Source organism: Salmo trutta, chromosome 17 (assembly GCF_901001165.1).
Source record: "Salmo trutta chromosome 17, fSalTru1.1, whole genome shotgun sequence".
NCBI classification, from domain to species: Eukaryota; Metazoa; Chordata; class Actinopteri; order Salmoniformes; family Salmonidae; genus Salmo; species Salmo trutta.
The window spans coordinates 48,825,215-48,837,948 of NC_042973.1; the positions used below are offsets into that span (position 1 = coordinate 48,825,215).

At 40.7% G+C, this 12,734-nt stretch overlaps 1 protein-coding gene across 1 annotated transcript in view; it reads left to right on the forward strand.

Moving 5' to 3' along the window:
• The first annotated feature begins 580 nt into the window (after window positions 1-580).
• LOC115152337 (alpha-1,3-mannosyl-glycoprotein 4-beta-N-acetylglucosaminyltransferase C-like) overlaps window positions 581-12,734 on the forward strand; it is a 216,377-nt gene continuing 204,223 nt past the window's right edge. The window contains exon 1 of the mRNA XM_029697106.1: window positions 581-918. The gene's annotated coding sequence lies outside the window, so the exon portion shown is untranslated. The remainder of the gene's footprint in view (window positions 919-12,734) is intronic.

Genomic DNA, 12,734 nt, shown 5'->3' on the forward strand with positions numbered 1-12,734 from the left:
ACCAGACAGCACAACTTAAAAAAAAATGTATTTACGGATAGCCAGGGGCACACTACAACACTCTGATATTAATTTACAAACAAAGCATTTGTTTGTTTAGTGAGTTTAGTGAGTCCGCCAGATCAGAGGCAGGGGATGACCAGGGATGTTCTCTTGATAAGTGCGTCCTTTGGACCATTTTCCTGTCAAAATGTAACAAGTACTTTTGGGTGTCTGAGGAAAAAAAAACGACTTGAGTTGTACTTTAAAGTATTTTTACTTAAGTACTTTACACTCTACTTTTATCCAGTTGCAAGTGTTGATACATTTATTCGAGCAACATAGCACCCTGCTTCCTTCTGCTAGTTTACCAATGAAACTAAGCAGGTTTCGTCCTGGTCGATCCCTGGATCGGGGATCAGATGTTGCTGGAAGTGGTGAAAAATAATAATTTAGTGTTTGTCAAAAATGTTTTCGCAAAGGTAGAAACTGTTACAAAAGATGAGATCGTATTACGACATTCTCCTGTCTGAGCGCGCGAAGCATCACTTGTCCACGCGCCGCCTTCAGTTTATTCGCAGTCGAAGGGAGGAGAGCTCGATAATACGCAGCAGTGTTTTGTAGTGGTGCTAGTGTAGCAGACTATTTGGGTTTCTGATATTGTATAATTCTCGAATTCCTCCTGAGAGATAGTGCATATTTAGACACTGGAAACACGTCGGCGCACCTTGCCCTCGGCAGCAATGAATTCACGCGGTTTCCGGTTCTTTGTCGCTATCTCTGAGCCGAAGAAGACTGTGACATTATGTATAACGTTAGTAGCTAACGTTATAGTAAACTAGAGCAGTCGACTGTTTCCATACCTGGGTTTGCAGAAAAGTAAAACATGACAACGTCCTCCGCGGGGTAAAACTACGACTGGCTATATTATGTTATGAGGTGAGTAACCTCTACATGTTTACTGTAGCCTACAGTAATAGCTGCGTTGTTATCCGGATTTAGGCATATGTTCACACGTTGTGGATCCTAACTGTATTGCCTAATTCATCCTAAGAAATAATGTAATAGGCTACCTTAATTCAATTGTCTACACACAATGTACACACAAATGGAGCTACAAACTTGGTTTACTTCATATCCCTGGTTTATCCTTTCATAGAAAAACTTAAGCTACTGTAAATTCAACTTCAACATGAATTCAAATGGCATTGTACATTTAAACGTTTGTGAATACATACTAGCCTACTGTATACTTCTACTATGCAGTTTCATTAGAAGAAGCGACCTGGAACAATGTTACATCAAAGCACTGCATCGACAGATGTCAGGCAAACTGTTTTGAGAAATTATGAAATGAAATTACAGAGCACAATGGGAACCGAAAAACCAAATATATTCATCATTGTAGTAAGCATAATAGTTCATAAACTGTCATAGGTTTTCCTAATCTTGTAGAACAGCTCCTGTCCTGGGGTGAGCATGACAACTCCATGGGTCCACAACCTGGTCTCAGAGCATTTCGTATTATTCTGGTTGTAAATCCAAGACACTTCATTTAGTACGATACGCTAAATATACAAAAGTATGTGGACACTTCTTCAAATGAGTGTATTTGGCTATCTCAGCCACACCCATTGCTGACAGGTGTATAAAATCGAGCACACAGCCATGCAATCTCCATAGACAAACATTGGCAGTAGAATGGCCTTACTGAAGAGCTCAGGGACTTTCAACGTGGCATCGTCATAGGATACCACCTTTCCAACAAGTTTGTTTGTCAAATTTCTGCCCTGCTGTTGTTGTGAAGAGGACACTTATATGGGCAACAACGGCTCAACCTCGAAATGGTAGGCCACACAAGGTCACAGAACGAGAGCCGATTATCTGTCCTCAGTTGCAACACTCACTACCGAGTTCCAAACTGCCACTGGAAGCAACGTCAACACAATAACTGTTCGTTGAGAGATTCATGAAATTAGTTTCCATGGCCGAGCAGCCACACACAAGCCTAAGATCATCAAGCGCAATGCCAAGCGTTGGCTGGAGTGGTGTCAAGCTTGCCACCATTGGACTCTGGAGCAGTCGAAACGCCTTCTCTGGAGTGATGAATAACGCTTCACCATCTGGCAGTCCAACGAACAATTCTGGGTTTGACGGATGCTAGGAGAATGCTACCTGCCCCAATGCATAGTGCCAGCTTTAGTTTGGTGGAGGAAGAGTAATGGTCTGAGGCTGTTTTTCATGGTTCGGGCTAGGCCCCTTAGTTCCAGTGAAGGGAAATCTTAAAGCTACAGCATGCAATGACATTATAGATGATTCTGTGCTTCCAACTTTGTGGCAACAGTTTGGGGAAGGCCCTTTCTTGTTTCAGCATGACAATGCCCCTGTGCACAAAACAAGGTCCATACAGAAATGCTTTGTCAAGATCGGTGTGGAAGAACTTGACTGGCCTGCACAGAGCCATGACCTCAACTCCATCGAACACCTTTTGGATGAATTGGAACGCCGACTGCGAGCCAGGCCTAATTGCCCAACATCAGTGCCCGATCTCACTAATGCTCTTGTTGCTGAATGGAAGCCAGTCCCCGCAGCAATGTTCCAACATCTAGTGGAAAGCCTTTCTAGAAGAGTGGAGGCTGTTATAGCAGCAAAGAGGGGACAAACTCCATATTAATTCCCATGATTTTTGAATGAGATGTCCGACGAGCAGGTGTCCATATACTTTTGGTCATGTAGTGTATGTTACGTTTTGTATGGTATGTATTAATTTGTGGATGTCCATCACCCATTTCATATGATATGTTACAAATCATAATTCTTATTATATGTCACGAATTGGCAAAATATATGATATGTTATGAATTCAAGCTAGGTGGCTAATGTTAGCTAGGCTAAGGGTTTGGGTTAGGGGTTATGGTTAAGTTTAGGAGTTAGGTTAAAGGGTTAAGGTCAGGGTTAGGGTTAGGAGAAGTGTTAGCTAAAAAGGTTAATGTTAGGGAAGGGTTAGCGAAAAGGGTTAAGTAACCGTCTGTCTTATGTAACATATCATACCAATTTGAGTTTCCCAAATTAACATTTACTATGTTACCTCTAGTCTATGTCATAGGCTGGGCTTCAGGGCCTGTGGCCAAACAGCTACTCATTCCAGCTACAGACCATACAGCAGAAGCAGCTCTGGTTTCTGTTGGCTGGAGAATGCATGTGGCTCATTATTAGGGGTCACTGTGAGTAGTGTATCACGATAAAACTTTGTTACTTAGACATACTGGAAGGTTAATGAAATAATTGTTTTATTCTTTATATATTACAAAAATCAATAAGAGATAATTGAAAACATCCAATACAGCAGTATTACACGTTTTCTAGAAGAGTTGTCTCTTAATGCTGTCTCCTAGCCTGTGATTGGTTATTAAGCTCCCACATGAACTGTTCAGTTAGGTGTAGCGTCAGGCAATGATGAACATGATGCCTCATAACAATTTAAACCAACAAAGCTTCTCACATTTCATGTTAAATCAAATCAAAACTATTCACAGAAATGTTGCAACACACTTCATATAAAAAAAAATACAGTTAATTTAACACTAAAAGTTGCAGTTTCTCCTCTTTTTATATTAGCACATTTTATGAAGACATTTGTGTTTCCAAACAAAAATCAAGACTGACATTTTGTTCTACATATTCTAATTGTTGACTGTCCCAGTGTCCACAGACATTAGCCAGCTTGTGAGTAATCACAGCAGCCATCTAGCTGAACTGGGTGGAGCACCAGTTATCCAGTATCTTTCCGTGAAAGGTTAGACAAATGCCATAAATAATTGTCCAGAGAAGTTTTGTTATAATGTATCTTTCCATTGGCATGGCACTGTGATTATCTCAGGGGGATAAGGTCAGTGGGGCCAATTAATATCTAAACAGCCTTGCTTGCAGTGTTTGTGTGGACACCATCAAGCTGACTGTGACAGTAAGGATGTGAGACTGTCAGACATAATCAATGGCAACTGAAGACTGTCTGTGACAGTGAAAGTGTGTTTCTGGTTGCACCTCTTGTTTCTGTGTAGCCAGCAACTGCTGCAAGTGTCCCAAATGGCACCATTTCCCTATATAGTGCACTGCTCCTAGTCAAAAGTAGTGCAGCATATAGGGAATATGGTGCCATTTGGGGGACACAGTCTGTGTAAAGAGGCCTTAGAGCCAGCTGATGACAGACTGACTGTATGAAGGAATGGACTGTCTGTGGACTCTGCCATGTTAAGCGGGATAGCTACATTAAGTGAAGCACCGATGCCAAGATGAGCAACAGAAAGCAAGTATGCATCCCAAATGGCACCCTATTCCTTATTTAGTGCACTACTTTTGACCAGAACCCTCAAACGTAGTGCACGTTATATAGGGTTTAGGGTGCCATTTGGGATCGCAGCCGAAGACTCGTAGTACTTTAGGCATGGATCCAGCTCCCATCTCGGTGGGATCAGAGATGCTGCTCTGATGGTGCTGGGTGGCCATCAAATGCTTAGCTAGTTCACTAAGCATCATGCTGATGCAGGGCTTGAATTTCATATTTGTAGAAGGGGGGGGAATCGAAAAAGAAACAGCTGTATGTATGCCCTCCCTCGTATTGCCGCCCATGCTTTTGTCTGTCTCGCTTCCAGTGTTTACTCAAGATTTGAGATTTGAGTCTTGAGTGACGGTGTGGCGAAGCTTCCCAAAGTTGTATCCCTAGATGCAAGATTTTGAATATAAACCCCCCCCCACACACTTTTTCATCAAATCGGCTTTTCATTAAGGTAGCAATTTTATTCCAATGTATATTTACTGCTGCACATTGTATTTTCTTTGAAAGATTATCCTTTTAAATTAACCTTTCAATTGAAGACCTTCTTTTCAAACTTGTTGGCCTCGTGTTCTATTATCTAAAAACGAAGTTGTGAGCCACAAGGTGTGAGTCAACTGGCATTTCTTTTGTTCCCATAAAATGGATGGAAGTTATTCTCTGGGAGATGCTATAGTGTTGGAGACTTCCCATAAAGGGTGCAAGTGTTTATGGCCTCATAAAGTCCCTTTTCTTCTGCAGTTTGACATCAAAAGGGTGCTTGTTGATATCGTCTGACAGGCAATTAACAGCGTGCTAGTCCAAGACATTCCAATAGAGAGAATGATAATTAGATGTCCGTTTTGTTATCCACCGTAAATGTGATAGGAGGGCTCATAGTTGTCAAACTGCTGGCACTGGGGAATTAGGACGAAGTCTGCGAGGAATTGAGAGGCACATGTAGATTTTTTCTGTTCTTCTGATCATTTTACTTTTCATCAGGCAGTCTGAGATTCTGAACATATTTTCAATAAAAAAAAATTGTTGTCCAACATCATTGGTATGCTCAATGGTTCATTGTACATCTCGAAAAGTAGACTTTTGACCACTTTCACCCAAAATGGACCGATGACAAAATTCCCTAGTTTTAAAGTTTTCTCATCATGTCCTCCAGAGATCTTGCAGATCATGTGGCTCATGCTTATGGTAAAGACCGCTGTAGTTTATTCAGTGTTATTTTTATGACTAGATAATTCTGTCACAAGAGAATTTAGCTTGAGTGAGAAAAGTCATCGGCATCAGCTGGAGCTGTGCACTAGATGAGGAAGAATATTTGGAAAATATCAGGAGTTGAGACAGTAAGATGGTGGCCAAATGTTCTCATTAATTCTGTTAAAAATGAGTCTATCACCATAGAAGCGTCTTGTTGAACACGGGAGGCATTGCTGCATTTCTGCATTTCTGCATTGATCTGAGTGCTATTGTCATGAGGGAAAGTTGTTCTGAAGCTTGTGCTCTTTTACCATCGTTATAATGTAATGTGTTGTGAGTCACGGATGGGTTGTTATTTGTTCTACTGGCATCGTTGATGGCGTAGGGGGTACCGTAAGGAGAGAAGCTTGTTAAAAAAATATGGAGTGTGGAGGAGGGAGGAGGGAGAAATGAGAGGCAAGTCAATGAGTGGCAGGGTGTGCAGAAACAGTTAGTGACACTTTGGCGTGGAGTTCGGCTGTGAGATAGGGAGTGGATTGCAAGAGAGAGAGGATTGCGAGAGAGAAAGAGAGATAGCACGGCTACCGATTGCCATTGTTTACAGCAGTTTTTTGAGAGCCAACCTAGATACCACATAACGTTCTGAGAACCATATATTTCGTAGAGCTTGGTGAGTGTGTGGTTGTCCTATGGTTATTTTGTATACAGCCTTCTCACAACCTTCTGGAAATGGTGCAGGATAGTTGCTTGGCTTTGGAACATTCTCAGCACATTAAAGAACATGACAAAATAACGCTATTTTATTGGTATTTCATTACTTTAAAAGAACATTTCCTTAAAGTTCAAACATGGTTACATTTAATACATGTTTTGGTAATGTTCTAGGAACGTTCTCCAACTGGTTTGTTATTGGGAATGTTCTCGCATAGTTAATAAACAATGTTCTTTTGTGGGAATTTCAGTACTTCAGCATAACATTTTCTACAGGTTTCCTCATGGTTCTATTTAAAGTCATGTTCTTCAATTGTTCCGAGAGCGTTAAGAAACAACATCCTTTTGTAGGAATTTCAGTACTTCAGCATAACGTTTCCTACAGGTTTTCTCATTGTTCTATTTAATGTAATGTTCTTATATCATTATGAAAATGTTCCATAAAAACCACAAGAAAACATTAGTAATGTTCAAAGAACATTCTAAGAATGTTTTTTAAAAACATACATTCTGTTCTCAGTGTCAACAAAACTCTTTTTCCTCTATCTTGGCCATGCTCACTAATTGGCCACACCTGATCTTAATGAGTGCACGCTTATGGGGTTGAAATGGGGTCTGTTTGAATGGACTAAACTGAAAGGCTTTGCATGAGTTTAAAAAAAAAACATGGCAAGTTAGCTCCATCCTGGTGGTGCAGTAGACTAATTCCATGGATATGACTAATGCCTAAGCAAAGTAATTTCCATGTGTCCAATCTGTGCTTTGAGTTTAAAACATTTAATCCAAAGTTATTGAAACGACCAGTGAAAGTTTTAAGGGAGTTATCCAAAAACCTCCAGATAACCTTAACATTTAATTGAAAACATTCACACAATTTTGAGAATTTTCTCAGAAAGTTATTTAATTACCTTCAAATAATATATAATGTTGGTTCTCAGAACTTTAATAAAACCTCCCAGGAAAACTTTCAGGGGACCATAGTAAAATGTTCTCAGAACCTCCCTGCAACCTAAAAATGAACTTTCCCAGAACAGGAAAAGTTTTCATTTTGTTTCTCAGAACGTTTAAAAAACATTCAGTTTTACCGGTCAGGAAACGTATGGCTTCCTTCCCAGAACCGATGAGAAACCAAAAACATATGTTCCCACAACTTCCAAGAAACCAAATGTGCTAGCTGGGAATGATCTTTTCTTGTGTGAGTCTTGGAGATCATTTAAACTGGTGGCAACATGCAGTACAGAGCATTGTCAGAACTCCCTCATGCTTCTCAGACAGACACAGACAGAAGAACAAGCAGAGAAAGACTTCTTAAACATACAGCAGTACAACAGGCAGGTGAGTGTAGCTGCCTGTAGCTGGGTTATTTCAGGGTTTGCTGTGTAAAGCTAGAGTATCATATGTGCTCTCTCTGCTACTAGCAACTTCAGGTGATCACAATCTTTCTTTTCAGCATGCTGTTTTGTGTTGTTGTTGTTAGAGGTAGACCTAGAGGCAAATCTCATGGTCTTTCTCTGCCACTCTGTGCATCTTTCTCTCTATCTCTCACTGTCACTCTCCCTCCTGCCTCTCTCCGTCTCATTCTTGCTGTCACTGTCTGTCATTTTTGTACCTGCTTCTCTCTCTTCCTCCCTCTCTCCCATCGCTGCACTCCTCCTTGACAGTGAGTTGTCTCGCCTCGTGTACTCAGGATGTGTGGACTGGTTGAATTAACCAATTTCAAGTGTGGGGGAGAGTCAGTCAGGACCGCTGCATGTGGTTTGCCTGCCTTGTGGTGTGTGCTGTACAGTACGCTACATGTTGTATTTCTCCAACTTTTGCAGTGTATTGCCACACAGCACTTAATTTCAAGGCTTTCTAACAGTAACTACCTACCCCGCCACATTGGCAGCCTCACAACAAAGCTATGTCTCATTCTAACCATTTAGGGCTGGGCGGTATCCAGATCTTCAAACTTTCATACTGTTTCTATACCATACCGGGGTATATGGTGTTAACCAATGTGCACACAAGGGGCACTATCCACCCAGCCCCCCCGCAAGATTTTTTGAATATAAAAAAAATGGTATTGAATATCATACCGTCGGTATTTTCAAATACCCCTGTATACGGTATAAATAGTATATCGTCCAAGCGTATATTCGATATGCTGTTAAGCAGGGTTGGGGTCAATTCGTATTTTCTGAATTTAATTAAATTCAGACAATGAATTAGAATTGATCTAGAATTGGCCACACCCCACAGGAAGCAGCATTTGATTTGAATGAAACACGAAAGTCTCATTCATTTGACAAATCTTTTATCAAAAGGATATGACACTTAATGCAAAGAATACACATACCATTTCAAATATTAGTGTGATTATAACTCGTAGATTTCTGTTTTTTTCTTTGTCATGAGATTAGATTGTTTCCTTCCATGCTGCAGCGTTTGATCTAATGCGTTCTAGGAAATGTATTCTGATATTTAAAAATATGAAGGGAATTATGAATTATTATAGACAACCCACAAGATGATCTTAGAATATTTCCATACCGCTGTAAATATTTGGAATTGTTTTTGGAGCATAAGTTTTATTACATTTCACTGAATTGAATTCTACTTCCTTTCATTCAAATTAAATTCAAATTCTGCTGACTGTGGGGTGTGGCCAATTCAAATTTAATTCAAATTCGAGAAATTCATTCAAATTAAAGAGCAATTTGTTCAATTCAGAATTGACCCCCGCTGTTATGTTTTTTTTAAGGAGAAGGTGCATGTCACTCCAAAACCACATGCACAGCTATAGCCTCAACCTACAAAATTGCAGCTGCAGGGGGCACACAGTGCCATAGTCTCCTATTGTGACTCATACATAACATTCTGGTGTGCTCAAGGCGTCAGTCTACACCCACTGGGCACAGAAGTCAATTCAATGTCTATTTCATTTTGGTTCAACATAATTTAATTTAAATGACTTGGAAACAATGTTGATTCAACCATTGTGGGCCCAGTGGGCAGTTGGGACTGGAGCTGTCGAGATTCCTCACAAGTAAACAATGAATGCACTGTTGGTGTGTTTTAATGGCTGGAATGAAAGATTCTTTGCGTAGCATTATCGCATACTATTATCTGTCTGCTCATTGTGATGAACTACCATGCCTGCAAGGGCTGGAAATTGTCAGGGACCTCACGATACGATATTATCACAATACGAAGGTGCCAATATGATATGTATTGCTATTCTCACAATTCTTGCAATTCTATATGTATTGCGATTAGGGCTGTCCCCGACAAAAAAAATATTGGTCGACCAAGAGTCATCTGTTCTTTCGACCAATAGATTGGTCGAAATTTGAAAACGTGTGTGTTTTAATCAAATCAACTATATGCACTGAGCTTGTCTGATCAATTAATTAAGACACTGGAGGGAGTCCGACCGCAATTGATTTGATTGTGCCAGGCCTGGCTCAGACTTGCTGCACTGTGTTAAAAAGAAAAAACAGCGAGTGACTGTGTGACTAGCACCTGTTGTATCTCCTGCCTTCTGCAGCGACCACCATAGAACATCAACAGTGTGTATCGCACTGTCTGTGTTGCTGAATCTGCAACATAATTACAGCCATTTTTGACTGAAAAGTTATGTTACCGAAATCCCTCATTTGTCTAGGAAAAGCATTCACTATTCCCTCAACCCTTGCTCTATTTATGTGAAATATGTACAATATGCATCGCATGCATGTGAACAATAGGGCCTGACCTATAGCATATCATAATCACATCAATAAATTGACTATAACAAACTTTGAACACCATAACACGTGACAGCAAAATGGATGCAGAGGATGTGACAAATAAATTAGAAATGGGGGAATGTTTTCTGGTTGCTCAGCAGGTAACGGGGAAGTCATATGTCAAATAAATCAGACTGTGGGGGGAAAAAACACCTTTATTTAACCAGGTAGGCAAGTTGAGAACAAGTTCTCATTTACAATTGCGACCTGGCCAAGATAAAGCAAAGCAGTTTGACACATACAACAACACAGAGTTACACATGGAGTAAAAACAAACATACAGTCAATAATACAGTAGAAAAATAAGTCTATATACAATGTAAGCAAATGAGGTGAGATAAGGGAGGTAAAGGCAAAGTACATACAATATAGCCAGTAAAACACTGGAATGGTAGATTTGCAGTGGAAGAAAGTGCAAAGTAGAAATAGAAAATACTGGAGATCAAGATAAATAAGGTAAGGAGAAAGCACTGAGTGCATATTATGTGTGCCAAACAGGTGCTGTTAGATTACAATATAATTTTTCTGAATGTATGGAACAATGTAAATAACACTAAATAAATTATAAATAATACCAGAGATGTGTAAAGTCTTTAATACAGCACAGCAAAGATTAAAAACTGCATCATTTGTTAAATTGTTTATTCGACGTGGTTGAGTGAGGCTTGGTGATCACGGAATCAGTAGGTTATTAAACAAACACTCAAAAACAGGCAACAGAAGCAGGATCTGTCTTATTTCAGTAGATATGGTTGAGTTATCAATCCAGGCACATTTAACAGTTAGGCTATTGATTATACAGTAGACATAAATAAGTTGGTTTCCTCTCTCCTCACTTTTCTAAGACAATTAAGGCAAGGGCTGTTTTCTCTTCTCCTAACTCCGCCGCATTGTTCTCAACACCAATATGTGGGTTAACTTTGCTATTAAGTACATAGCAGCATGGTCTAGGAAAAGGCACCAATTCGACAGCGCACTGATGTGTTTCAGAACCGCAGACAGCGACCACTATCCAACACGGAAGAAAGCGCATTTGTTATAAAATAATAACTTTTATTTGTGTTGCACTATTGTTCTTATATAATATTACCATATACAATTTCAGTAGCACATGTCTTAGACTGATGGACTGCGCCATCCCCACGACCTCCACAATGGATCAGTCCATTCAGACAGGCTCGAATCAGACAGGTGTCTTGTACACCATTAATTATTATTATTTATTTTTTACATTTTGCAACTGCTCGACTAAAGAAATCTTGGTCGACCAACAGCCTATCGAGCAAACAATTGACCAGTCGACTTAATGGGGTCAGCCTTAATGGTGATTAGATACTGCAATTTTATTACGAATTTGATGTTCTAAACATATTGCTCTCTGTATGTCTGCTGCAGAGAGACAAGAAAGAGCATGAGGATTTTTTTTTTGATCAGTCATGGATTAAAAGTGCTGAAAACATGTTGGTTCACTGTTTATGGAGGGGGCCTCCTGAGTGGCGCAGCGCTCTAAGGCACTGTATTGCAGTGCTTGAGACGTCAGTACAGACCCGGGTTCGGTCCCAGGCTGTGTCACAGCCGGCCGTGACCGGGAAACCCATGAGGCGGGTCACATTTGGCCCAGCATTGTCTAGGTTAGGGAAGGGTTTGGCCGGCCGGGATTTCCTTGTTCCATTGTGCTCAAGAGACTCGTTGTGGCGGGCCGGGAGCCTGCAAGCTGACATCGGTTGCCAGCTGGACGGTATTTCCTCTGACACATTGGTGCGGCTGGCTTCCAGGTTAAGCGAGCAGTGTGTCAAGAAGCATTGTGGCTTGGCAGAGTCGTGGTTCGGAGGACTCATGGCTCTCGACCTTCGCCTCTCCTGAGTCCGTATGGGAGCTGCAGAGATGGGACAAGACTGTAATTGCCAATTGGGTTGAAAAAAGTAAAAGTTTAAAAAAATTTAAAATAAGATGGAGAACAAGATTAATGGATATATTGGGCTCCCGAGTGGCACAGCGGTCTAAGGCACTGCATCTCAGTGCTAGAGGCATCACTATAGACACCCTGGTTTGAATCCAGGCTGTATCACATCCGGCCGTGATTGGGTCCCATATGGCGGCGCGCAATTGGCCCAGCGTCATCCGGTGTTGGCCATCATTGTAAATAAGAATTTGTTCTTAACTGGCTTGCCTAGTTAAATAAAGGTTAAAATAATAATTATATAAGAAGAAAAATACCAGAGTTTTGGCGCTGGTACAGCAGACTAGGGCTAGCTAACGCTAACTAGCAAAGTAATTGGTTGCGTTAGTTTGGACACACCTACTCATTCAAGGGTTTTTCTTTATTTTTACTATTTTCTACATTGTAGAATAATAGTGAAGACATCAAAACTATGAAAAAACACATGGAATCTTGTAGTAACCAATTTTTAAAAATACAAATCAAAACATATTTTAGATTCTTCAAAGTAGCCACCCTTTGCCTTGATGACAGCTTTGCACACTCTTGGCATTCTCTCAACCAGCTTTACCTGGAATGCTTTTCCAACAGTCTTGAAGGAGTTCCCACATATGCTGAGCACTTGTTGGCTGCTTTTCCTTCACTCTGCGGTCCAACTCATCCCAAACCATCTCAATTGGGTTGAGGTCGGATGATTGTGGAGGCCAGGTCGTCTGATGTCTGTTTTGGGTCATTGTCCTTTTGAAAATCAAATGAGAGTCCCGTTAAGCGCAAACCAGATGGGATGGCTTATCGCTGCAGAATGCTGTGC